The sequence below is a fragment of the Mesoplodon mirus genome (assembly GCF_964341445.2).
Source record: "Mesoplodon mirus genome assembly, chromosome: 1".
Lineage (NCBI taxonomy): Eukaryota > Metazoa > Chordata > Mammalia > Artiodactyla > Ziphiidae > Mesoplodon > Mesoplodon mirus.
Genome location: NC_138976.1, coordinates 94905882 through 94930703, shown reverse-complemented (window position 1 = coordinate 94930703; position 24822 = coordinate 94905882).

The window sequence follows — 24822 nt, the reverse complement described above, 5'->3', positions numbered from 1 at the left end:
AGACATGTTTTCCTACTAAAGGGAAGAGTAAAGAAGGATTTTACTGTCGACCACGCAAGACACCTCCCCAAAGATGACAATGCCTTGGACAGTGTTTATGGCGGGCTGGGGCACCTGGAATCCTTGGCCCATACTGGCAGGTACGAACTGGAAACACACTCTTCCTGGGGGACAAGGATGGGAGGCACCTTAGGCCCAGCTGCTCATCGTTGAACCTTACACTTTTCAAACTATGTTGGTGTCTGACTTCCCTTTCCCTGACAGAACAACTCTGGCCCTTGGAGGTGGCTTTATGACTGCAGGCTGTAGAACCCATCATTCTCCCTTGCTCTGGGTAGGAGGTAAGCCTATGGTAGCAGAAACCCCCACATACTGGGACTTGGAATTCCACTCTGTGCTCATTTAACTTTGTGGCATGAAGTCCATGGTGAATTGCTCTTTTTTCTTCTACGATCTGTCCAACAGCTGTCATGAGTGCCTGACCCTCAGCAGTCTCACTCTTCTAGATTGATCTGTTTTTGACTGATCCGTGACTCCGGGCAGTGGCTGATATGGGCTTTTTTTTTTTTTCTTTGCAGAGCATCTCGACCATTGACTTTTTTATTGGGGAAAATCCACTTTAAAAATAGCCTCATCCTTTTTCTGAAGAGGCTTTCTGGAGGGCTCTATTTCTTCTCTGGCATGAGCTGGAGACATCTGCTCCCAATAGAGTCTGTTATTCCCCTGACCTGGGCAGGGCGGCTCATACTTCCAGCTTGAGGGGTCCCTCATTCTTTAAACCTCTCTTCATGCTCTCCTGGTTTATGCCTCCTACGGTCCTCTCTTTTGTAAGTAGGGGCAATCATCTTGCTCTGGCTCTTCCATGAGTCTTGGAGTTTTGAAGTTTGGGGCTCCTGCTGCCCTAGGTTGCTCCTTTGGCCTTCCATAAGGCCACTTGGCTCCTGGGAAGCTAACGTGTCTCTGGTGGGGACTCTCTGGGGATGGCACTGAGGCACCTGAGAAGCCAAGTTGTCTGCAGCAAGGAACCTGTGTTTGAGAAAGTCCTGAAGCTGGTTGTCTGACTGTACCTTTACTTTGGAGTTAAACTCACTAGCAACCTCCATGTTAAGGCATGGCTCACCTAGATGTTGGAAAACAGACATTCTAGGTAGTAGGAAACTTTTACTGGCCCCTGGCACCTCTAAACTCCTCATAGGTACGTTTGTGGTTTGGGATTTTGTCAACACTTTGGTTTCCAAGATAACACTAGACTGTGGTTGAAGAGCAGGAGACTCCTTGGCCTCCACAGCCTCCCTGGCCTCTTCACCTCTCAAAGATTGGGATCCTAAGTTCACCTCCATCACTGTTACCCTATGGCAGGGGTCTCCTGAGGCCTGACCACCACTCTCCTCTCTTGGCTCGTTCCTGACCATTGCTGAACTTGGACCTGGCTCTAGGCTGTCCCTCTTGACCCATTCCACAGTCTCACTCTTCCAGGTTCTGCCCACAAGGCTGAGTGTGAGGGACTGAGAAGGTGGCCTGCCCTGCTGTGCAGTCAGAGAAGCCTTTGAGGGCCCATGGTAGTCACCAGGTGGAATCGCTCCCAGGGCACTCTGGATTTCCTTACACACAGTGGAGGGGACAAGGAGAGGCCTCTTCAGGGCAGGAACGGACCCTTCTGTTCTCACCTTCTCTCCTGAATGAGCCTGAGGAGGTTTCTCCGGGAACTCAGCAAACGTGACTGTTGAGTGGGACCCAGATACACAGGTGGCTGAAGGGGACGAGGCTAACCGCAGGGTGGTGGAGGGTTGGAACTTTGTCCACTTCAAGAGATTGATGGGCTTGAGGACCTTGAGGGGTAGGGTCCACCCGTGCTTTACCCAAAACCTTGTAATATGTGCTTCCAGCACCTCTCGAGTGTCTTGAACCAGGAAGGAAACCCTACAGGAGGTGTTCCTGCAGGGTTCCCAACCCTTCAAGCAGTATCCTCCACAGGCTCCAGCAGGCACTGCTTTGCACATCTCACCAGGAGGGTCTTGCCATGAGAGCTGATGAAAGTTGCCCTTGCCAGGAAGCCTCCCCAGGCAGCTCCGCAGAGGTGAAGCCAGGTTGTGAGTCCCCTCCAGTTCTTCCAGGCAATCTCTGCAAGCTTTCAAAGATCGACTTTTCTTCCTACTCCTGCTCCTCCCCTTCAGCTCTACTTGATGCTTCCTGATGTTTCTAGGTTTCCTAGGTGGTGCTAAGAATGGATTACTCTGGAAGCAGGGGAGTAACACGAGGAAGAGCCCCAGTCCACACAGGAAGCCAAGGATGATATCAATCACCCAGGAAGTTGGGCTGGATCTCAGCCAGATAGCAACAGTGTTTTTCAAAGAAAAGAGATTCTCCGTCTTCTGAACTGCATTGCCGCCCTCAGGCAACAGAGCCCTGGGAGTTCACTTGATGGCAGAACCCCAGGCCTGCATCACAGAGCTGTGGCCTTGTCACAAAGGGCTCCTGAGTGTGGGGGAGGGGCACTAAGAGCAATAGGCTGAATCACTGCCCCTCCTTCCCATCCAGACCTTTATCCAGCTTTATCCGGAGAGAGCTGCGGAGAGCCACACTGGCGGACAGGTGGCGGCGCCGGGGCTGGGCGCCGGTGGGGCCGGCCAGGTGCAGGTGGAGGGGCTCGCGGGCCGCACGGATGGCCCCCGGGCCTGCGGCGGAGTCTGGGTCCGGGCCAGCCACCCCCGGAGCGTCGGGTGTGCCGCTGCCTTCCAGGGCCGCCTTCGGGCCGCATGGAGCGGCCCCTCTGGCGCTCTGTGGTGGTGGTGGGGGGGCGCGGAGGAGGTGGGGCCTGCAGCGGTGCCCGGCGGGGGGCGGAGCTGGCGGCCACCGCCGCGGGCGACTAAAGGAGAAGGCGGAGCCGCAGCGGGAGGCCAAAAGCCTACAGCACCCGGTATTCCCAGGCGGTCTCCCATCCAAGTACTAACCAGGCCCGACCCTGCTTAGCTTCCGAGATCAGACGAGATCGGGCGCGTTCAGGGTGGTATGGCCGTAGACGGGGGTGGGGACCGCGGGCTGCCTCTTGAGGCCCAGCTTCGCTTGTCCTTGCGCCTTACCGCCATCCCCGCGGCCAGCCCGCCCCGGCAGCGCCCCGCCGCCCGCCCAGGCAGGGCAACGGAGGCCTCGGGTACCGGGGCGTGGCGGAGGGGCCGTTTTAAATTTCTGCTACAGAAAAACAGAAAAAAACGGAGAGTACAATTAACCTCTTGAAATTGTCCTCTTGCATGGTTGTCCTCTTTAGAAGTTTTGGGTCCATTTTCGACCCCAGGATTGTTTTTCAGGGCAGGTGCCATTTACAGGCTGCAATGAGTGTGGATATTTAGCGACCCTGAGCACTGGGTTTAAAGCTGCTGTTGTGGCAAACGGCCACAAGGCGGCAGCATTTCTCCATTCCCAAATCTGGTTACTAGGGCAGCAGAGTCTTTCGGGGACCAATGCAATAAAGAAGAAGGCATCACTGAAGTCTCATACAGAATACCGTGTCCTGGTGGATGGTAGAATGACCAGCAGGGTGTAGGAATTAGGAACTACCGGATGTATATCCTCGGTGGCTTCACTGACTGTCCCGACATCGTTTACCAGGTCCCCAGCAGCCCACGGGGTCCTCGTGGTCAGGGCAATCCCAGGATATGGAGCTCACCTGGGCAGGCCCCCCCTCCCCAGCAGCCCATGGCGCTCTCGTGGTCAGGGCCCTCCCAGGATACGGAGCTGCCCTGGGCAGGTACCCCGGCAGGGCTGGGCACACAGGTACCGTGCACGTAGCCCTCATTGCAGAGCAGCCCAGATCACCTGTCACTCAGAGCTGACACAGAGCACCTCAGAGCAGGACTTGAGCTAACAAACAGCAGCTCCGACAGGTCTGTGACCCTGGGCATCACTCTGTGCGGCCTCCCTCTGCCTGGTCTTCCAGAGGCTTCCACCGCAGCCGGGGCACCAGGCCTCTGTCTCCACCCATCACCCCTCCTCTCCCTGACTCCTGGGTTCCTCTCATTAGGAGAGGGTCTTCTTGAAGTTGTCTCCCACTCATGGGCCAGATAAAAGGATTAGAAAACAAGCCGGAGCTGCAGCCCCTTGTCTATCCAGACTCTCAGGAGCCCACACCTGTTCCTTGGACCTGGCCGGTTCAGCGAGGTCCATTTTCTGCAATGTGAGTCCCTGAGGGGTGAGGATGGGCTGACCTGGGCAGCCTGACCCTGCCGGCCAGCCCTCCCCAGGTGTGCCTGGCTTGAGGTCCATATAAACACGGCTCCAGGCAGCAAGAGCCCCTGCAGCTGTGCCTGACGCCATATTCTCTGCCCTGTCAGCAGTCTCGGGGCTGTGCTGGTGGGAGGGAGTGAGGGGCCACGGCTCTGTGGGTGGCCCGGTGTGAGTGGGGCTCTGCTGGACTTTCTGCAGGAGTTGCCGGGCTGCCACCTGCTAAAGAAGAGGATGTGTCACCCATACCTTCCGTTGGAATTTCTCCCCGGGCAGAGGTGAGGAAGGAAAAAAGCAGTGGGGGCCGGGACAGGAGGAGTATCTCAGGCAGGGAAATGGAAAGCTTCCAGAAGAGCGCCCGGGGCCAGGACCATCCTGGCTGGCCTGCAGGCACCAAGTCGGCCTGCGTGCTGTCGCTGCTGTGGCTCCACGGCCCTTCCTCTAGGCTTTCAAGTCCTTGGACATATTCAGGTGTTTTACCTGGGAAGGGTGGGAACAGTTCAGCAGCAGCTGGCCTGGGGCTCGGCTCACGTTTACTCACAGACGCCTCGGCACGGTCCCCCAGCTTTGCAATGAGGACGCTCCTTGTGGGGATGTGGGGGCTGCTGGCTGCACGGGAGATGATTCCCCACCTCTGACCAACTTCAGAATTGTTTTGCTGCTGGAGCCAGTGCCCTGATAGGGTTTTCCTGTGTATAACTGGTGGGTTCTGTTTTTTTTTTTTTTCTTTTTTGGTTCAAGTTAGATTTTATTCCTCTTCTATGTATTTATAGATATAAGCATGGAAATAATTCATTCCTATAAATACATCTGTGTGAAGGGAAGAACTTTTTTTCCGTTTTATTTTAAAATTTTATTTATTTTTAAAAATTTTGAAATTTAAGTTTATTTTTTTATTCAGCAGGATTATTATTAGTTATCTATTTTATGCATATACATGTATACAGGACAATCCCAATCTCCCGACTCATCCCACCACCAACAACCCATGGCTTCCCCCCTCTTGGTGTCCATACGTTTGTTCTCTACCTCTGTGTCTCTATTTCTGCCCTGCAAACCGGGTCATCTGTACCATCTTTCTAGGTTCCACATATATGCATTAATATACAATATTTGTTTTTCTCCTTCTGACTTACTTCACTCTGTAAGACAGTCTCTAGATCCGTCGACGTCTCCACAGATGACCCAGTTTCGTTCCTTTTTATGGCTGAGTAATATTCCGTTTTATAGATGGACCACATCATTATCCGTTCGTCTGTCTGTGGGCATTTAGGTTGCTTCCATTACCTGGCTATTGTAAATAGTGCTGCAATGAACATTGTGGTGAATGTGTCTTTTTGATTTATGGTTTTCTCTGGCTATATGCCCAGAAGTGGGATTGCTGGATCCTATGGTAATTCTAGTTTTAGTTTTTTAAGGAACCTCCATGCTGTTCTCCATAGTGACTGTATCAATTTACATTCCCACCAATAGTGGAAGAGGGTTCCTTTGGTCCACACCCTCCCCAGCATTTGTTGTTTGTACATTTTCTGATGATGCCCATTCTAACAGGTGTGAGGTGATACCTCACTGTAGTTTTGATGTGCATTTCTCTAATGATGAGTGATGTTGAGCAGCTTTTCATGTGCGTCTTGGCCATCTCTGTGTCTTCTTTGAAGAAACGTCTATTTAGATCTTCTGCCCATTTTTGTATTGGGTTGTTTGTTTTTTTTTAATATTAAGCTGCATGAGCTGTTATATATATTGGAGATTAAACCTTTGTCCGTGGATTCGTTTGCAAATATTTTCTCCCATTCTGAGGGTTGCCTTTTTCCATTCCCGTTTTTTTTTTTTTAACAATGAAAGAAAGAAAGAAAAAGAAGCAGAACCCTAATGTGCAGAACAAATATGCAGATCAAAATATGCCTCTTGAAAGTGTCGTTTTGAAATATGGACGTCTTTTGAATTTTTTGGTCGATATATGACCCCAGGATTTGTTTTCAGGGCAGGTGTCATTTACAGGCCTGCAATGATTTTGAATATCAACTGACCATTAGCGCTGGGATTAAAGGTGCTGTTGTGTGAAACGGCCACAAGGGGGCAGCCGTTCTCCCTTACCAAATCTGGTTACTAGGGCAGCAGAGCCTCAATGGAAGTCGTGTTCTAGGTTGTAATTTAGAATGGAATGTGCCAGGAGAAGGCCCCTTAAGTTTGTCTCACTACTTCTTGTTCGTTTTTTTAATTTAATTTTTTTATTTTTTTTTTATCACAGCGTGTTTGATTACAATGTTTGGCTTGTTGCAGGTGTGCAAGATGTGGTTCTTTTACACATATACATATGTCTGTTCTTGCTGGGATCCTTTTCCCATGTACGTTATGACAGAATGTTGAGTAGTCTTCTCTTGGTATTCTGTAGGTCTTTGGTGATTATATATTTCACCTGTGTTTGTATATGTCTGTTCACCCCAATCTCGTAATGTATCCAATCCTCACACCTTTCCGTTGGTGAACCATAAGTTTGTTTAATGAATCTGGGATTGCCCTTCTCTGTGGAAATATCTTCACTGGTATCAATTTCTAGGTAACACCTATAAGTGATATCATACGATACGTGTCTTTCTCTTTCTGACTTACTACGAGTCACGTGATCACCTCTAGACTCATCTACGGTGCTGCAAATGGCATGGTGTCCTTTTCTTCCTTGGCTAATATTCTGTCTGTACATGTACCAGTTCTTCTTTGTCCACTCATCTGTTGATGGACTTTGTGGTTGCTTCCACGTCATGGCTATTGTAATGCTGCGGCAATGCACATTTGCCTGCCTGTGTCTTTCCAATTCTGTCTTCTTAGGTTATAGGCCCAGGAGTGGGCCTGCTGGATCATATGGTAGCGGAATGTTTACCTTGTAGAGGCACCTCCAGTCTGTTCTCATTAGTGGCTCTTACCAGGTTACGTCCCGCTTAAAGTTGAGGGTATGCACTTCTCCACAACACCTTCAGCATTTTTTGTTTGTAGTTTTTTTGCTGATGTGTGTTCTGACTAGTGTGAGCCGATACCACTTTGTGGCTGCATTTGCATGCGTCTCATAATCCCTTGAAATTGAGCTTTCTGGCATGTCCTTCTTTTCTTCAACTGTGAGTACAGCTTACCTCTTCAAATTGTCTTCGTGAAATGTGTGTGACATTTAGAAATATTTTGGCCATTACCTCCCTCAAGACGTTTTGAGGGCAGGTTTCATTCACAGCCCACCAGTACTGCTGCATATGAAGTGACCCTTAGCACAGGTCTTAAAGCTGCTGTTGCAGGTAACGGCCAGAGGGCGGCAGCATTTCTGCTTTTCCCAACCTGGGAACTAGGGAAACAGACCATCCGGGCAGTGGTGTTCCTCGGTTATATATTAGAGTGGAATGTGCCCCCAAAAGCTGATGTCTCCTTACTTATGTTTGTTTTATAAATTGTATTTATATATACTTTATATTGGAGTCATATTCCATTGTGTACATGGACCACTTCTTCTTTGTGCATTCCTCTGATGATGGACATTTTCGTAGCTTCCAAGTGTTGGCTATGGTAAATATTGCTGGAGTGGAGGATTGCCAGCCTGTGTTTTTTTTGTGTTTTTTTTTTTTTTTGTGGTACGTGGGCCTCTCACTGCGGTGGACCCTCCCATTTCAGAGCACAGGCTCCGGACGCGCAGGCCCAGCAGCCCTAGCTCACGGGACAAGCCGCTCCGCGGCACGTGGGATCTTCCCGACCCGGAGCATGAACGCGTGTCCCCTGCATTGGCAGACGGGCTCTCAACCACTGCGCCACCAGTAAAGCCCAGCCTGTGTTTTTTTGATTCTCATCCCCTCAGGCGATAGGCCCAGCAGTGGGTATGCTTGATTGAATGGTAGCTCAGTATTTACCTTTACAAGGCACCTCATTTTTGTTTTCATTACTGGCAATTACCATGTCCCACTTTGGACCAAGGGTAGGCATTTCTCTAAAACCCCTTCAGCATTTACTTTGTGCAGAATTCTTGCTGATGGCCATTCTGACTGGTGTGAGCGGATAGGTTTTTGTAATTTGGATTTGAATATCTTTAATTATTCCTAATGTTCAGCATTTTTCCATGCCGTTTTAAATTTCTTTTTTTTGCCATTACACTATGCTTTTATTAGAAAAATATATATATGTATTGGGGAACATTAAATATCTTGGATGTGCTAATGAGGAAATCATTTTCTCTACATGGACTGAATTTTTACTTGGAGACATGTTTTCCTACTAAAGGGAAGAGTAAAGAAGGATTTTACTGTCGACCACGCAAGACACCTCCCCAAAGATGACAATGCCTTGGACAGTGTTTATGGCGGGCTGGGGCACCTGGAATCCTTGGCCCATACTGGCAGGTACGAACTGGAAACACACTCTTCCTGGGGGACAAGGATGGGAGGCACCTTAGGCCCAGCTGCTCATCGTTGAACCTTACACTTTTCAAACTATGTTGGTGTCTGACTTCCCTTTCCCTGACAGAACAACTCTGGCCCTTGGAGGTGGCTTTATGACTGCAGGCTGTAGAACCCATCATTCTCCCTTGCTCTGGGTAGGAGGTAAGCCTATGGTAGCAGAAACCCCCACATACTGGGACTTGGAATTCCACTCTGTGCTCATTTAACTTTGTGGCATGAAGTCCATGGTGAATTGCTCTTTTTTCTTCTACGATCTGTCCAACAGCTGTCATGAGTGCCTGACCCTCAGCAGTCTCACTCTTCTAGATTGATCTGTTTTTGACTGATCCGTGACTCCGGGCAGTGGCTGATATGGGCTTTTTTTTTTTTTCTTTGCAGAGCATCTCGACCATTGACTTTTTTATTGGGGAAAATCCACTTTAAAAATAGCCTCATCCTTTTTCTGAAGAGGCTTTCTGGAGGGCTCTATTTCTTCTCTGGCATGAGCTGGAGACATCTGCTCCCAATAGAGTCTGTTATTCCCCTGACCTGGGCAGGGCGGCTCATACTTCCAGCTTGAGGGGTCCCTCATTCTTTAAACCTCTCTTCATGCTCTCCTGGTTTATGCCTCCTACGGTCCTCTCTTTTGTAAGTAGGGGCAATCATCTTGCTCTGGCTCTTCCATGAGTCTTGGAGTTTTGAAGTTTGGGGCTCCTGCTGCCCTAGGTTGCTCCTTTGGCCTTCCATAAGGCCACTTGGCTCCTGGGAAGCTAACGTGTCTCTGGTGGGGACTCTCTGGGGATGGCACTGAGGCACCTGAGAAGCCAAGTTGTCTGCAGCAAGGAACCTGTGTTTGAGAAAGTCCTGAAGCTGGTTGTCTGACTGTACCTTTACTTTGGAGTTAAACTCACTAGCAACCTCCATGTTAAGGCATGGCTCACCTAGATGTTGGAAAACAGACATTCTAGGTAGTAGGAAACTTTTACTGGCCCCTGGCACCTCTAAACTCCTCATAGGTACGTTTGTGGTTTGGGATTTTGTCAACACTTTGGTTTCCAAGATAACACTAGACTGTGGTTGAAGAGCAGGAGACTCCTTGGCCTCCACAGCCTCCCTGGCCTCTTCACCTCTCAAAGATTGGGATCCTAAGTTCACCTCCATCACTGTTACCCTATGGCAGGGGTCTCCTGAGGCCTGACCACCACTCTCCTCTCTTGGCTCGTTCCTGACCATTGCTGAACTTGGACCTGGCTCTAGGCTGTCCCTCTTGACCCATTCCACAGTCTCACTCTTCCAGGTTCTGCCCACAAGGCTGAGTGTGAGGGACTGAGAAGGTGGCCTGCCCTGCTGTGCAGTCAGAGAAGCCTTTGAGGGCCCATGGTAGTCACCAGGTGGAATCGCTCCCAGGGCACTCTGGATTTCCTTACACACAGTGGAGGGGACAAGGAGAGGCCTCTTCAGGGCAGGAACGGACCCTTCTGTTCTCACCTTCTCTCCTGAATGAGCCTGAGGAGGTTTCTCCGGGAACTCAGCAAACGTGACTGTTGAGTGGGACCCAGATACACAGGTGGCTGAAGGGGACGAGGCTAACCGCAGGGTGGTGGAGGGTTGGAACTTTGTCCACTTCAAGAGATTGATGGGCTTGAGGACCTTGAGGGGTAGGGTCCACCCGTGCTTTACCCAAAACCTTGTAATATGTGCTTCCAGCACCTCTCGAGTGTCTTGAACCAGGAAGGAAACCCTACAGGAGGTGTTCCTGCAGGGTTCCCAACCCTTCAAGCAGTATCCTCCACAGGCTCCAGCAGGCACTGCTTTGCACATCTCACCAGGAGGGTCTTGCCATGAGAGCTGATGAAAGTTGCCCTTGCCAGGAAGCCTCCCCAGGCAGCTCCGCAGAGGTGAAGCCAGGTTGTGAGTCCCCTCCAGTTCTTCCAGGCAATCTCTGCAAGCTTTCAAAGATCGACTTTTCTTCCTACTCCTGCTCCTCCCCTTCAGCTCTACTTGATGCTTCCTGATGTTTCTAGGTTTCCTAGGTGGTGCTAAGAATGGATTACTCTGGAAGCAGGGGAGTAACACGAGGAAGAGCCCCAGTCCACACAGGAAGCCAAGGATGATATCAATCACCCAGGAAGTTGGGCTGGATCTCAGCCAGATAGCAACAGTGTTTTTCAAAGAAAAGAGATTCTCCGTCTTCTGAACTGCATTGCCGCCCTCAGGCAACAGAGCCCTGGGAGTTCACTTGATGGCAGAACCCCAGGCCTGCATCACAGAGCTGTGGCCTTGTCACAAAGGGCTCCTGAGTGTGGGGGAGGGGCACTAAGAGCAATAGGCTGAATCACTGCCCCTCCTTCCCATCCAGACCTTTATCCAGCTTTATCCGGAGAGAGCTGCGGAGAGCCACACTGGCGGACAGGTGGCGGCGCCGGGGCTGGGCGCCGGTGGGGCCGGCCAGGTGCAGGTGGAGGGGCTCGCGGGCCGCACGGATGGCCCCCGGGCCTGCGGCGGAGTCTGGGTCCGGGCCAGCCACCCCCGGAGCGTCGGGTGTGCCGCTGCCTTCCAGGGCCGCCTTCGGGCCGCATGGAGCGGCCCCTCTGGCGCTCTGTGGTGGTGGTGGGGGGGCGCGGAGGAGGTGGGGCCTGCAGCGGTGCCCGGCGGGGGGCGGAGCTGGCGGCCACCGCGGCGGGCGACTAAAGGAGAAGGCGGAGCCGCAGCGGGAGTCCAAAAGCCTACAGCACCCGGTATTCCCAGGCGGTCTCCCATCCAAGTACTAACCAGGCCCGACCCTGCTTAGCTTCCGAGATCAGACGAGATCGGGCGCGTTCAGGGTGGTATGGCCGTAGACGGGGGCGGGGACCGCGGGCTGCCTCTTGAGGCCCAGCTTCGCTTGTCCTTGCGCCTTACCGCCATCCCCGCGGCCAGCCCGCCCCGGCAGCGCCCCGCCGCCCGCCCAGGCAGGGCAACGGAGGCCTCGGGTACCGGGGCGTGGCGGAGGGGCCGTTTTAAATTTCTGCTACAGAAAAACAGAAAAAAACGGAGAGTACAATTAACCTCTTGAAATTGTCCTCTTGCATGGTTGTCCTCTTTAGAAGTTTTGGGTCCATTTTCGACCCCAGGATTGTTTTTCAGGGCAGGTGCCATTTACAGGCTGCAATGAGTGTGGATATTTAGCGACCATGAGCACTGGGTTTAAAGCTGCTGTTGTGGCAAACGGCCACAAGGCGGCAGCATTTCTCCATTCCCAAATCTGGTTACTAGGGCAGCAGAGTCTTTCGGGGACCAATGCAATAAAGAAGAAGGCATCACTGAAGTCTCATACAGAATACCGTGTCCTGGTGGATGGTAGAATGACCAGCAGGGTGTAGGAATTAGGAACTACCGGATGTATATCCTCGGTGGCTTCACTGACTGTCCCGACATCGTTTACCAGGTCCCCAGCAGCCCACGGGGTCCTCGTGGTCAGGGCAATCCCAGGATATGGAGCTCACCTGGGCAGGCCCCCCCTCCCCAGCAGCCCATGGCGCTCTCGTGGTCAGGGCCCTCCCAGGATACGGAGCTGCCCTGGGCAGGTACCCCGGCAGGGCTGGGCACACAGGTACCGTGCACGTAGCCCTCATTGCAGAGCAGCCCAGATCACCTGTCACTCAGAGCTGACACAGAGCACCTCAGAGCAGGACTTGAGCTAACAAACAGCAGCTCCGACAGGTCTGTGACCCTGGGCATCACTCTGTGCGGCCTCCCTCTGCCTGGTCTTCCAGAGGCTTCCACCGCAGCCGGGGCACCAGGCCTCTGTCTCCACCCATCACCCCTCCTCTCCCTGACTCCTGGGTTCCTCTCATTAGGAGAGGGTCTTCTTGAAGTTGTCTCCCACTCATGGGCCAGATAAAAGGATTAGAAAACAAGCCGGAGCTGCAGCCCCTTGTCTATGCAGACTCTCAGGAGCCCACACCTGTTCCTTGGACCTGGCCGGTTCAGCGAGGTCCATTTTCTGCAATGTGAGTCCCTGAGGGGTGAGGATGGGCTGACCTGGGCAGCCTGACCCTGCCGGCCAGCCCTCCCCAGGTGTGCCTGGCTTGAGGTCCATATAAACACGGCTCCAGGCAGCAAGAGCCCCTGCAGCTGTGCCTGACGCCATATTCTCTGCCCTGTCAGCAGTCTCGGGGCTGTGCTGGTGGGAGGGAGTGAGGGGCCACGGCTCTGTGGGTGGCCCGGTGTGAGTGGGGCTCTGCTGGACTTTCTGCAGGAGTTGCCGGGCTGCCACCTGCTAAAGAAGAGGATGTGTCACCCATACCTTCCGTTGGAATTTCTCCCCGGGCAGAGGTGAGGAAGGAAAAAAGCAGTGGGGGCCGGGACAGGAGGAGTATCTCAGGCAGGGAAATGGAAAGCTTCCAGAAGAGCGCCCGGGGCCAGGACCATCCTGGCTGGCCTGCAGGCACCAAGTCGGCCTGCGTGCTGTCGCTGCTGTGGCTCCACGGCCCTTCCTCTAGGCTTTCAAGTCCTTGGACATATTCAGGTGTTTTACCTGGGAAGGGTGGGAACAGTTCAGCAGCAGCTGGCCTGGGGCTCGGCTCACGTTTACTCACAGACGCCTCGGCACGGTCCCCCAGCTTTGCAATGAGGACGCTCCTTGTGGGGATGTGGGGGCTGCTGGCTGCACGGGAGATGATTCCCCACCTCTGACCAACTTCAGAATTGTTTTGCTGCTGGAGCCAGTGCCCTGATAGGGTTTTCCTGTGTATAACTGGTGGGTTCTGTTTTTTTTTTTTTTCTTTTTTGGTTCAAGTTAGATTTTATTCCTCTTCTATGTATTTATAGATATAAGCATGGAAATAATTCATTCCTATAAATACATCTGTGTGAAGGGAAGAACTTTTTTTTCCGTTTTATTTTAAAATTTTATTTATTTTTAAAAATTTTGAAATTTAAGTTTATTTTTTTATTCAGCAGGATTATTATTAGTTATCTATTTTATGCATATACATGTATACAGGACAATCCCAATCTCCCGACTCATCCCACCACCAACAACCCATGGCTTCCCCCCTCTTGGTGTCCATACGTTTGTTCTCTACCTCTGTGTCTCTATTTCTGCCCTGCAAACCGGGTCATCTGTACCATCTTTCTAGGTTCCACATATATGCATTAATATACAATATTTGTTTTTCTCCTTCTGACTTACTTCACTCTGTAAGACAGTCTCTAGATCCGTCGACGTCTCCACAGATGACCCAGTTTCGTTCCTTTTTATGGCTGAGTAATATTCCGTTTTATAGATGGACCACATCATTATCCGTTCGTCTGTCTGTGGGCATTTAGGTTGCTTCCATTACCTGGCTATTGTAAATAGTGCTGCAATGAACATTGTGGTGAATGTGTCTTTTTGATTTATGGTTTTCTCTGGCTATATGCCCAGAAGTGGGATTGCTGGATCCTATGGTAATTCTAGTTTTAGTTTTTTAAGGAACCTCCATGCTGTTCTCCATAGTGACTGTATCAATTTACATTCCCACCAATAGTGGAAGAGGGTTCCTTTGGTCCACACCCTCCCCAGCATTTGTTGTTTGTACATTTTCTGATGATGCCCATTCTAACAGGTGTGAGGTGATACCTCACTGTAGTTTTGATGTGCATTTCTCTAATGATGAGTGATGTTGAGCAGCTTTTCATGTGCGTCTTGGCCATCTCTGTGTCTTCTTTGAAGAAACGTCTATTTAGATCTTCTGCCCATTTTTGTATTGGGTTGTTTGTTTTTTTTTAATATTAAGCTGCATGAGCTGTTATATATATTGGAGATTAAACCTTTGTCCGTGGATTCGTTTGCAAATATTTTCTCCCATTCTGAGGGTTGCCTTTTTCCATTCCCGTTTTTTTTTTTTTAACAATGAAAGAAAGAAAGAAAAAGAAGCAGAACCCTAATGTGCAGAACAAATATGCAGATCAAAATATGCCTCTTGAAAGTGTCGTTTTGAAATATGGACGTCTTTTGAATTTTTTGGTCGATATATGACCCCAGGATTTGTTTTCAGGGCAGGTGTCATTTACAGGCCTGCAATGATTTTGAATATCAACTGACCATTAGCGCTGGGATTAAAGGTGCTGTTGTGTGAAACGGCCACAAGGGGGCAGCCGTTCTCCCTTACCAAATCTGGTTACTAGGGCAGCAGAGCCTCAATGGAAGTCGTGTTCTAGGTTGTAATTTAGAATGGAATGTGCCAGGAGAAGGCCCCTTAAGTTTGTCTCACTACTTCTTGTTCGTTTTTTTAATTTAATTTTTTTATTTTTTTTTTATCACAGCGTGTTTGATTACAATGTTTGGCTTGTTGCAGGTGTGCAAGATGTGGTTCTTTTACACATATACATATGTCTGTTCTTGCTGGGATCCTTTTCCCATGTACGTTATGACAGAATGTTGAGTAGTCTTCTCTTGGTATTCTGTAGGTCTTTGGTGATTATATATTTCACCTGTGTTTGTATATGTCTGTTCACCCCAATCTCCCAATCTCGTAATGTATCCAATCCTCACACCTTTCCGTTGGTGAACCATAAGTTTGTTTAATGAATCTGGGATTGCCCTTCTCTGTGGAAATATCTTCACTGGTATCAATTTCTAGGTAACACCTATAAGTGATATCATACGATACGTGTCTTTCTCTTTCTGACTTACTACAAGTCACGTGATCACCTCTAGACTCATCTACGGTGCTGCAAATGGCATGGTGTCCTTTTCTTCCTTGGCTAATATTCTGTCTGTACATGTACCAGTTCTTCTTTGTCCACTCATCTGTTGATGGACTTTGTGGTTGCTTCCACGTCATGGCTATTGTAATGCTGCGGCAATGCACATTTGCCTGCCTGTGTCTTTCCAATTCTGTCTTCTTAGGTTATAGGCCCAGGAGTGGGCCTGCTGGATCATATGGTAGCGGAATGTTTACCTTGTAGAGGCACCTCCAGTCTGTTCTCATTAGTGGCTCTTACCAGGTTACGTCCCGCTTAAAGTTGAGGGTATGCACTTCTCCACAACACCTTCAGCATTTTTTGTTTGTAGTTTTTTTGCTGATGTGTGTTCTGACTAGTGTGAGCCGATACCACTTTGTGGCTGCATTTGCATGCGTCTCATAATCCCTTGAAATTGAGCTTTCTGGCATGTCCTTCTTTTCTTCAACTGTGAGTACAGCTTACCTCTTCAAATTGTCTTCGTGAAGTGTGTGTGACATTTAGAAATATTTTGGCCATTACCTCCCTCAAGACGTTTTGAGGGCAGGTTTCATTCACAGCCCACCAGTACTGCTGCATATGAAGTGACCCTTAGCAGAGGTCTTAAAGCTGCTGTTGCAGGTAACGGCCAGAGGGCGGCAGCATTTCTGCTTTTCCCAACCTGGGAACTAGGGAAACAGACCATCCGGGCAGTGGTGTTCCTCGGTTATATATTAGAGTGGAATGTGCCCCCAAAAGCTGATGTCTCCTTACTTATGTTTGTTTTATAAATTGTATTTATATATACTTTATATTGGAGTCATATTCCATTGTGTACATGGACCACTTCTTCTTTGTGCATTCCTCTGATGATGGACATTTTCGTAGCTTCCAAGTGTTGGCTATGGTAAATATTGCTGGAGTGGAGGATTGCCAGCCTGTGTTTTTTTTGTTTTTTGTTTGTTTTTTGTTTTTGTTTTTTTGCGGTACGTGGGCCTCTCACTGCGGTGGACCCTCCCATTGCAGAGCACAGGCTCCGGACGCGCAGGCCCAGCAGCCCTAGCTCACGGGACAAGCCGCTCCGCGGCACGTGGGATCTTCCCGACCCGGACCATGAACGCGTGTCCCCTGCATTGGCAGGCGGGCTCTCAACCACTGCGCCACCAGTGAAGCCCAGCCTGTGTTTTTTTGATTCTCATCCCCTCAGGCGATAGGCCCAGCAGTGGGTATGCTTGATTGAATGGTAGCTCAGTATTTACCTTTACAAGGCACCTCATTTTTCTTTTCATTACTGGCTCTTACCGTGTCCCAATTTGGACCAAGGGTAGGCATTTCTCTAAAACAACTTCAGCATTTAATTTTTTCAGAATTCTTGCTGATGGCCATTCTGACTGGTGTGAGCCGATAGGTTTTTGTAATTTGGATTTGCATATCTTTAATTATTCCTAATGTTCAGCATTTTTCCATGCCGTTTTAAATTTCTTTTTTTTTGCCATTACACTATGCTTTTATTAGAAAAATATATATATGTATTGGGGAACATTAAATATCTTGGATGTGCTAATGAGGAAATCATTTTCTCTACATGGACTGAATTTTTACTTGGAGACATGTTTTCCTACTAAAGGGAAGAGTAAAGAAGGATTTTACTGTCGACCACGCAAGACACCTCCCCAAAGATGACAATGCCTTGGACAGTGTTTATGGCGGGCTGGGGCACCTGGAATCCTTGGCCCATACTGGCAGGTACTAACTGGAAACACACTCTTCCTGGGGGACAAGGATGGGAGGCACCTTAGGCCCAGCTGCTCATCGTCGAACCTTACACTTTTCAAACTATGTTGGTGTCTGACTTCCCTTTCCCTGACAGAACAACTCTGGCCCTTGGAGGTGGCTTTATGACTGCAGGCTGTAGAACCCATCATTCTCCCTTGCTCTGGGTAGGAGGTAAGCCTATGGTAGCAGAAACCCCCACATACTGGGACTTGGAATTCCACTCTGTGCTCATTTAACTCTGTGGCATGAAGTCCATGGTGAATTGCTCTTTTTTCTTCTACGATCTGTCCAACAGCTGTCATGAGTGCCTGACCCTCAGCAGTCTCACTCTTCTAGATTGATCTGTTTTTGACTGATCCGTGACTCCGGGCAGTGGCTGATATGGGCTTTTTTTTTTTTTCTTTGCAGAGCATCTCGACCATTGACTTTTTTATTGGGGAAAATCCACTTTAAAAATAGCCTCATCCTTTTTCTGAAGAGGCTTTCTGGAGGGCTCTATTTCTTCTCTGGCATGAGCTGGAGACATCTGCTCCCAATAGAGTCTGTTATTCCCCTGACCTGGGCAGGGCGGCTCATACTTCCAGCTTGAGGGGTCCCTCATTCTTTAAACCTCTCTTCATGCTCTCCTGGTTTATGCCTCCTACGGTCCTCTCTTTTGTAAGTAGGGGCAATCATCTTGCTCTGGCTCTTCCATGAGTCTTGGAGTTTTGAAGTTTGGGGCTCCTGCTGCCCTAGGTTGCTCCTTTGGCCTTCCATAAGGCCACTTGGCTCCTGGGAAGCTAACGTGTCTCTGGTGGGGACTCTCTGGGGATGGCACTGAGGCACCTGAGAAGCCAAGTTGTCTGCAGCAAGGAACCTGTGTTTGAGAAAGTCCTGAAGCTGGTTGTCTGACTGTTCCTTTACTTTGGAGTTAAACTCACTAGCAACCTCCATGTTAAGGCATGGCTCACCTAGATGTTGGAAAACAGACATTCTAGGTAGTAGGAAACTTTTACTGGCCCCTGGCACCTCTGAACTCCTCATAGGTACGTTTGTGGTTTGGGATTTTGTCAACACTTTGGTTTCCAAGATAACACTAGACTGTGGTTGAAGAGCAGGAGACTCCTTGGCCTCCACAGCCTCCCTGGCCTCTTCACCTCTCAAAGATTGGGATCCTAAGTTCACCTCCATCACTGTTACCCTATGGCAGGGGTCTCCTGAGGCCTGACCACCACTCTCCTCTCTTGGCTCGTTCCTGACCATTGCTGAACTTGGACCTGGCTCTAGGCTGTCCCTCTTGACCCATTCCACAGTCTCACTCTTCCAGGTTCTGCCCACAAGGCTGAGTGTGAGGGACTGAGAAGGTGGCCTGCCCTGCTGTGCAGTCAGAGAAGCCTTTGAGGGCCCATGGTGGTCACCAGGTGGAACCGCTCCCAGGGCACTCTGGATTTCCTTACACACAGTGGAGGGGACAAGGAGAGGCCTCTTCAGGGCAGGAACGGACCCTTCTGTTCTCACCTTCTCTCCTGAATGAGCCTGAGGAGGTTTCTCCGGGAACTCAGCAAACGTGACTGTTGAGTGGGACCCAGATACACAGGTGGCTGAAGGGGACGAGGCTAACCGCAGGGTGGTGGAGGGTTGGAACTTTGTCCACTTCAAGAGATTGATGGGCTTGAGGACCTTGAGGGGTAGGGTCCACCCGTGCTTTACCCAAAACCTTGTAATATGTGCTTCCAGCACCTCTCGAGTGTCTTGAACCAGGAAGGAAACCCTACAGGAGGTGTTCCTGCAGGGTTCCCAACCCTTCAAGCAGTATCCTCCACAGGCTCCAGCAGGCACTGCTTTGCACATCTCACCAGGAGGGTCTTGCCATGAGAGCTGATGAAAGTTGCCCTTGCCAGGAAGCCTCCCCAGGCAGCTCCGCAGAGGTGAAGCCAGGTTGTGAGTCCCCTCCAGTTCTTCCAGGCAATCTCTGCAAGCTTTCAAAGATCGACTTTTCTTCCTACTCCTGCTCCTCCCCTTCAGCTCTACTTGATGCTTCCTGATGTTTCTAGGTTTCCTAGGTGGTGCTAAGAATGGATTACTCTGGAAGCAGGGGAGTAACACGAGGAAGAGCCCCAGTCCACACAGGAAGCCAAGGATGATATCAATCACCCAGGAAGTTGGGCTGGATCTCAGCCAGATAGCAACAGTGTTTTTCAAAGAAAAGAGATTCTCCGTCTTCTGAACTGCATTGCCGCCCTCAGGCAACAGAGCCCTGGGAGTTCACTTGATGGCAGAACCCCAGGCCTGCATCACAGAGCTGTGGCCTTGTCACAAAGGGCTCCTGAGTGTGGGGGAGGGGCACTAAGAGCAATAGGCTGAATCACTGCCCCTCCTTCCCATCCAGACCTTTATCCAGCTTTATCCGGAGAGAGCTGCGGAGAGCCACACTGGCGGACAGGTGGCGGCGCCGGGGCTGGGCGCCGGTGGGGCCGGCCAGGTGCAGGTGGAGGGGCTCGCGGGCCGCACGGATGGCCCCCGGGCCTGCGGCGGAGTCTGGGTCCGGGCCAGCCACCCCCGGAGCGTCGGGTGTGCCGCTGCCTTCCAGGGCCGCCTTCGGGCCGCATGGAGCGGCCCCTCTGGCGCTCTGTGGTGGTGGTGGGGGGGCGCGGAGGAGGTGGGGCCTGCAGCGGTGCCCGGCGGGGGGCGGAGCTGGCGGCCACCGCGGCGGGCGACTAAAGGAGAAGGCGGAGCCGCAGCGGGAGTCCAAAAGCCTACAGCACCCGGTATTCCCAGGCGGTCTCCCATCCAAGTACTAACCAGGCCCGACCCTGCTTAGCTTCCGAGATCAGACGAGATCGGGCGCGTTCAGGGTGGTATGGCCGTAGACGGGGGCGGGGACCGCGGGCTGCCTCTTGAGGCCCAGCTTCGCTTGTCCTTGCGCCTTACCGCCATCCCCGCGGCCAGCCCGCCCCGGCAGCGCCCCGCCGCCCGCCCAGGCAGGGCAACGGAGGCCTCGGGTACCGGGGCGTGGCGGAGGGGCCGTTTTAAATTTCTGCTACAGAAAAACAGAAAAAAACGGAGAGTACAATTAACCTCTTGAAATTGTCCTCTTGCATGGTTGTCCTCTTTAGAAGTTTTGGGTCCATTTTCGACCCCAGGATTGTTTTTCAGGGCAGGTGCCATTTACAGGCTGCAATGAGTGTGGATATTTAGCGACCATGAGCACTGGGTTTAAAGCTGCTGTTGTGGCAAACGGCCACAAGGCGGCAGCATTTCTCCATTCCCAAATCTGGTTACTAGGGCAGCAGAGTCTTTCGGGGACCAATGCAATAAAGAAGAAGGCATCACTGAAGTCTCATACAGAATACCGTGTCCTGGTGGATGGTAGAATGACCAGCAGGGTGTAGGAATTAGGAACTACCGGATGTATATCCTCGGTGGCTTCACTGACTGTCCCGACATCGTTTACCAGGTCCCCAGCAGCCCACGGGGTCCTCGTGGTCAGGGCAATCCCAGGATATGGAGCTCACCTGGGCAGGCCCCCCCTCCCCAGCAGCCCATGGCGCTCTCGTGGTCAGGGCCCTCCCAGGATACGGAGCTGCCCTGGGCAGGTACCCCGGCAGGGCTGGGCACACAGGTACCGTGCACGTAGCCCTCATTGCAGAGCAGCCCAGATCACCTGTCACTCAGAGCTGACACAGAGCACCTCAGAGCAGGACTTGAGCTAACAAACAGCAGCTCCGACAGGTCTGTGACCCTGGGCATCACTCTGTGCGGCCTCCCTCTGCCTGGTCTTCCAGAGGCTTCCACCGCAGCCGGGGCACCAGGCCTCTGTCTCCACCCATCACCCCTCCTCTCCCTGACTCCTGGGTTCCTCTCATTAGGAGAGGGTCTTCTTGAAGTTGTCTCCCACTCATGGGCCAGATAAAAGGATTAGAAAACAAGCCGGAGCTGCAGCCCCTTGTCTATGCAGACTCTCAGGAGCCCACACCTGTTCCTTGGACCTGGCCGGTTCAGCGAGGTCCATTTTCTGCAATGTGAGTCCCTGAGGGGTGAGGATGGGCTGACCTGGGCAGCCTGACCCTGCCGGCCAGCCCTCCCCAGGTGTGCCTGGCTTGAGGTCCATATAAACACGGCTCCAGGCAGCAAGAGCCCCTGCAGCTGTGCCTGACGCCATATTCTCTGCCCTGTCAGCAGTCTCGGGGCTGTGCTGGTGGGAGGGAGTGAGGGGCCACGGCTCTGTGGGTGGCCCGGTGTGAGTGGGGCTCTGCTGGACTTTCTGCAGGAGTTGCCGGGCTGCCACCTGCTAAAGAAGAGGATGTGTCACCCATACCTTCCGTTGGAATTTCTCCCCGGGCAGAGGTGAGGAAGGAAAAAAGCAGTGGGGGCCGGGACAGGAGGAGTATCTCAGGCAGGGAAATGGAAAGCTTCCAGAAGAGCGCCCGGGGCCAGGACCATCCTGGCTGGCCTGCAGGCACCAAGTCGGCCTGCGTGCTGTCGCTGCTGTGGCTCCACGGCCCTTCCTCTAGGCTTTCAAGTCCTTGGACATATTCAGGTGTTTTACCTGGGAAGGGTGGGAACAGTTCAGCAGCAGCTGGCCTGGGGCTCGGCTCACGTTTACTCACAGACGCCTCGGCACGGTCCCCCAGCTTTGCAATGAGGACGCTCCTTGTGGGGATGTGGGGGCTGCTGGCTGCACGGGAGATGATTCCCCACCTCTGACCAACTTCAGAATTGTTTTGCTGCTGGAGCCAGTGCCCTGATAGGGTTTTCCTGTGTATAACTGGTGGGTTCTGTTTTTTTTTTTTTTCTTTTTTGGTTCAAGTTAGATTTTATTCCTCTTCTATGTATTTATAGATATAAGCATGGAAATAATTCATTCCTATAAATACATCTGTGTGAAGGGAAGAACTTTTTTTTCCGTTTTATTTTAAAATTTTATTTATTTTTAAAAATTTTGAAATTTAAGTTTATTTTTTTATTCAGCAGGATTATTATTAGTTATCTATTTTATGCATATACATGTATACAGGACAATCCCAATCTCCCGACTCATCCCACCACCAACAACCCATGGCTTCCCCCCTCTTGGTGTCCATACGTTTGTTCTCTACCTCTGTGTCTCTATTTCTGCCCTGCAAACCGGGTCATCTGTACCATCTTTCTAGGTTCCACATATATGCATTAATATACAATATTTGTTTTTCTCCTTCTGACTTACTTCACTCTGTAAGACAGTCTCTAGATCCGTCGACGTCTCCACAGATGACCCAGTTTCGTTCCTTTTTATGGCTGAGTAATATTCCGTTTTATAGATGGACCACATCATTATCCGTTCGTCTGTCTGTGGGCATTTAGGTTGCTTCCATTACCTGGCTATTGTAAATAGTGCTGCAATGAACATTGTGGTGAATGTGTCTTTTTGATTTATGGTTTTCTCTGGCTATATGCCCAGAAGTGGGATTGCTGGATCCTATGGTAATTCTAGTTTTAGTTTTTTAAGGAACCTCCATGCTGTTCTCCATAGTGACTGTATCAATTTACATTCCCACCAATAGTGGAAGAGGGTTCCTTTGGTCCACACCCTCCCCAGCATTTGTTGTTTGTACATTTTCTGATGATGCCCATTCTAACAGGTGTGAGGTGATACCTCACTGTAGTTTTGATGTGCATTTCTCTAATGATGAGTGATGTTGAGCAGCTTTTCATGTGCGTCTTGGCCATCTCTGTGTCTTCTTTGAAGAAACGTCTATTTAGATCTTCTGCCCATTTTTGTATTGGGTTGTTTGTTTTTTTTTAATATTAAGCTGCATGAGCTGTTATATATATTGGAGATTAAACCTTTGTCCGTGGATTCGTTTGCAAATATTTTCTCCCATTCTGAGGGTTGCCTTTTTCCATTCCCGTTTTTTTTTTTTTTAACAATGAAAGAAAGAAAGAAAAAGAAGCAGAACCCTAATGTGCAGAACAAATATGCAGATCAAAATATGCCTCTTGAAAGTGTCGTTTTGAAATATGGACGTCTTTTGAATTTTTTGGTCGATATATGACCCCAGGATTTGTTTTCAGGGCAGGTGTCATTTACAGGCCTGCAATGATTTTGAATATCAACTGACCATTAGCGCTGGGATTAAAGGTGCTGTTGTGTGAAACGGCCACAAGGGGGCAGCCGTTCTCCCTTACCAAATCTGGTTACTAGGGCAGCAGAGCCTCAATGGAAGTCGTGTTCTAGGTTGTAATTTAGAATGGAATGTGCCAGGAGAAGGCCCCTTAAGTTTGTCTCACTACTTCTTGTTCGTTTTTTTAATTTAATTTTTTTATTTTTTTTTTATCACAGCGTGTTTGATTACAATGTTTGGCTTGTTGCAGGTGTGCAAGATGTGGTTCTTTTACACATATACATATGTCTGTTCTTGCTGGGATCCTTTTCCCATGTACGTTATGACAGAATGTTGAGTAGTCTTCTCTTGGTATTCTGTAGGTCTTTGGTGATTATATATTTCACCTGTGTTTGTATATGTCTGTTCACCCCAATCTCCCAATCTCGTAATGTATCCAATCCTCACACCTTTCCGTTGGTGAACCATAAGTTTGTTTAATGAATCTGGGATTGCCCTTCTCTGTGGAAATATCTTCACTGGTATCAATTTCTAGGTAACACCTATAAGTGATATCATACGATACGTGTCTTTCTCTTTCTGACTTACTACAAGTCACGTGATCACCTCTAGACTCATCTACGGTGCTGCAAATGGCATGGTGTCCTTTTCTTCCTTGGCTAATATTCTGTCTGTACATGTACCAGTTCTTCTTTGTCCACTCATCTGTTGATGGACTTTGTGGTTGCTTCCACGTCATGGCTATTGTAATGCTGCGGCAATGCACATTTGCCTGCCTGTGTCTTTCCAATTCTGTCTTCTTAGGTTATAGGCCCAGGAGTGGGCCTGCTGGATCATATGGTAGCGGAATGTTTACCTTGTAGAGGCACCTCCAGTCTGTTCTCATTAGTGGCTCTTACCAGGTTACGTCCCGCTTAAAGTTGAGGGTATGCACTTCTCCACAACACCTTCAGCATTTTTTGTTTGTAGTTTTTTTGCTGATGTGTGTTCTGACTAGTGTGAGCCGATACCACTTTGTGGCTGCATTTGCATGCGTCTCATAATCCCTTGAAATTGAGCTTTCTGGCATGTCCTTCTTTTCTTCAACTGTGAGTACAGCTTACCTCTTCAAATTGTCTTCGTGAAGTGTGTGTGACATTTAGAAATATTTTGGCCATTACCTCCCTCAAGACGTTTTGAGGGCAGGTTTCATTCACAGCCCACCAGTACTGCTGCATATGAAGTGACCCTTAGCAGAGGTCTTAAAGCTGCTGTTGCAGGTAACGGCCAGAGGGCGGCAGCATTTCTGCTTTTCCCAACCTGGGAACTAGGGAAACAGACCATCCGGGCAGTGGTGTTCCTCGGTTATATATTAGAGTGGAATGTGCCCCCAAAAGCTGATGTCTCCTTACTTATGTTTGTTTTATAAATTGTATTTATATATACTTTATATTGGAGTCATATTCCATTGTGTACATGGACCACTTCTTCTTTGTGCATTCCTCTGATGATGGACATTTTCGTAGCTTCCAAGTGTTGGCTATGGTAAATATTGCTGGAGTGGAGGATTGCCAGCCTGTGTTTTTTTTGTTTTTTGTTTGTTTTTTGTTTTTGTTTTTTTGCGGTACGTGGGCCTCTCACTGCGGTGGACCCTCCCATTGCAG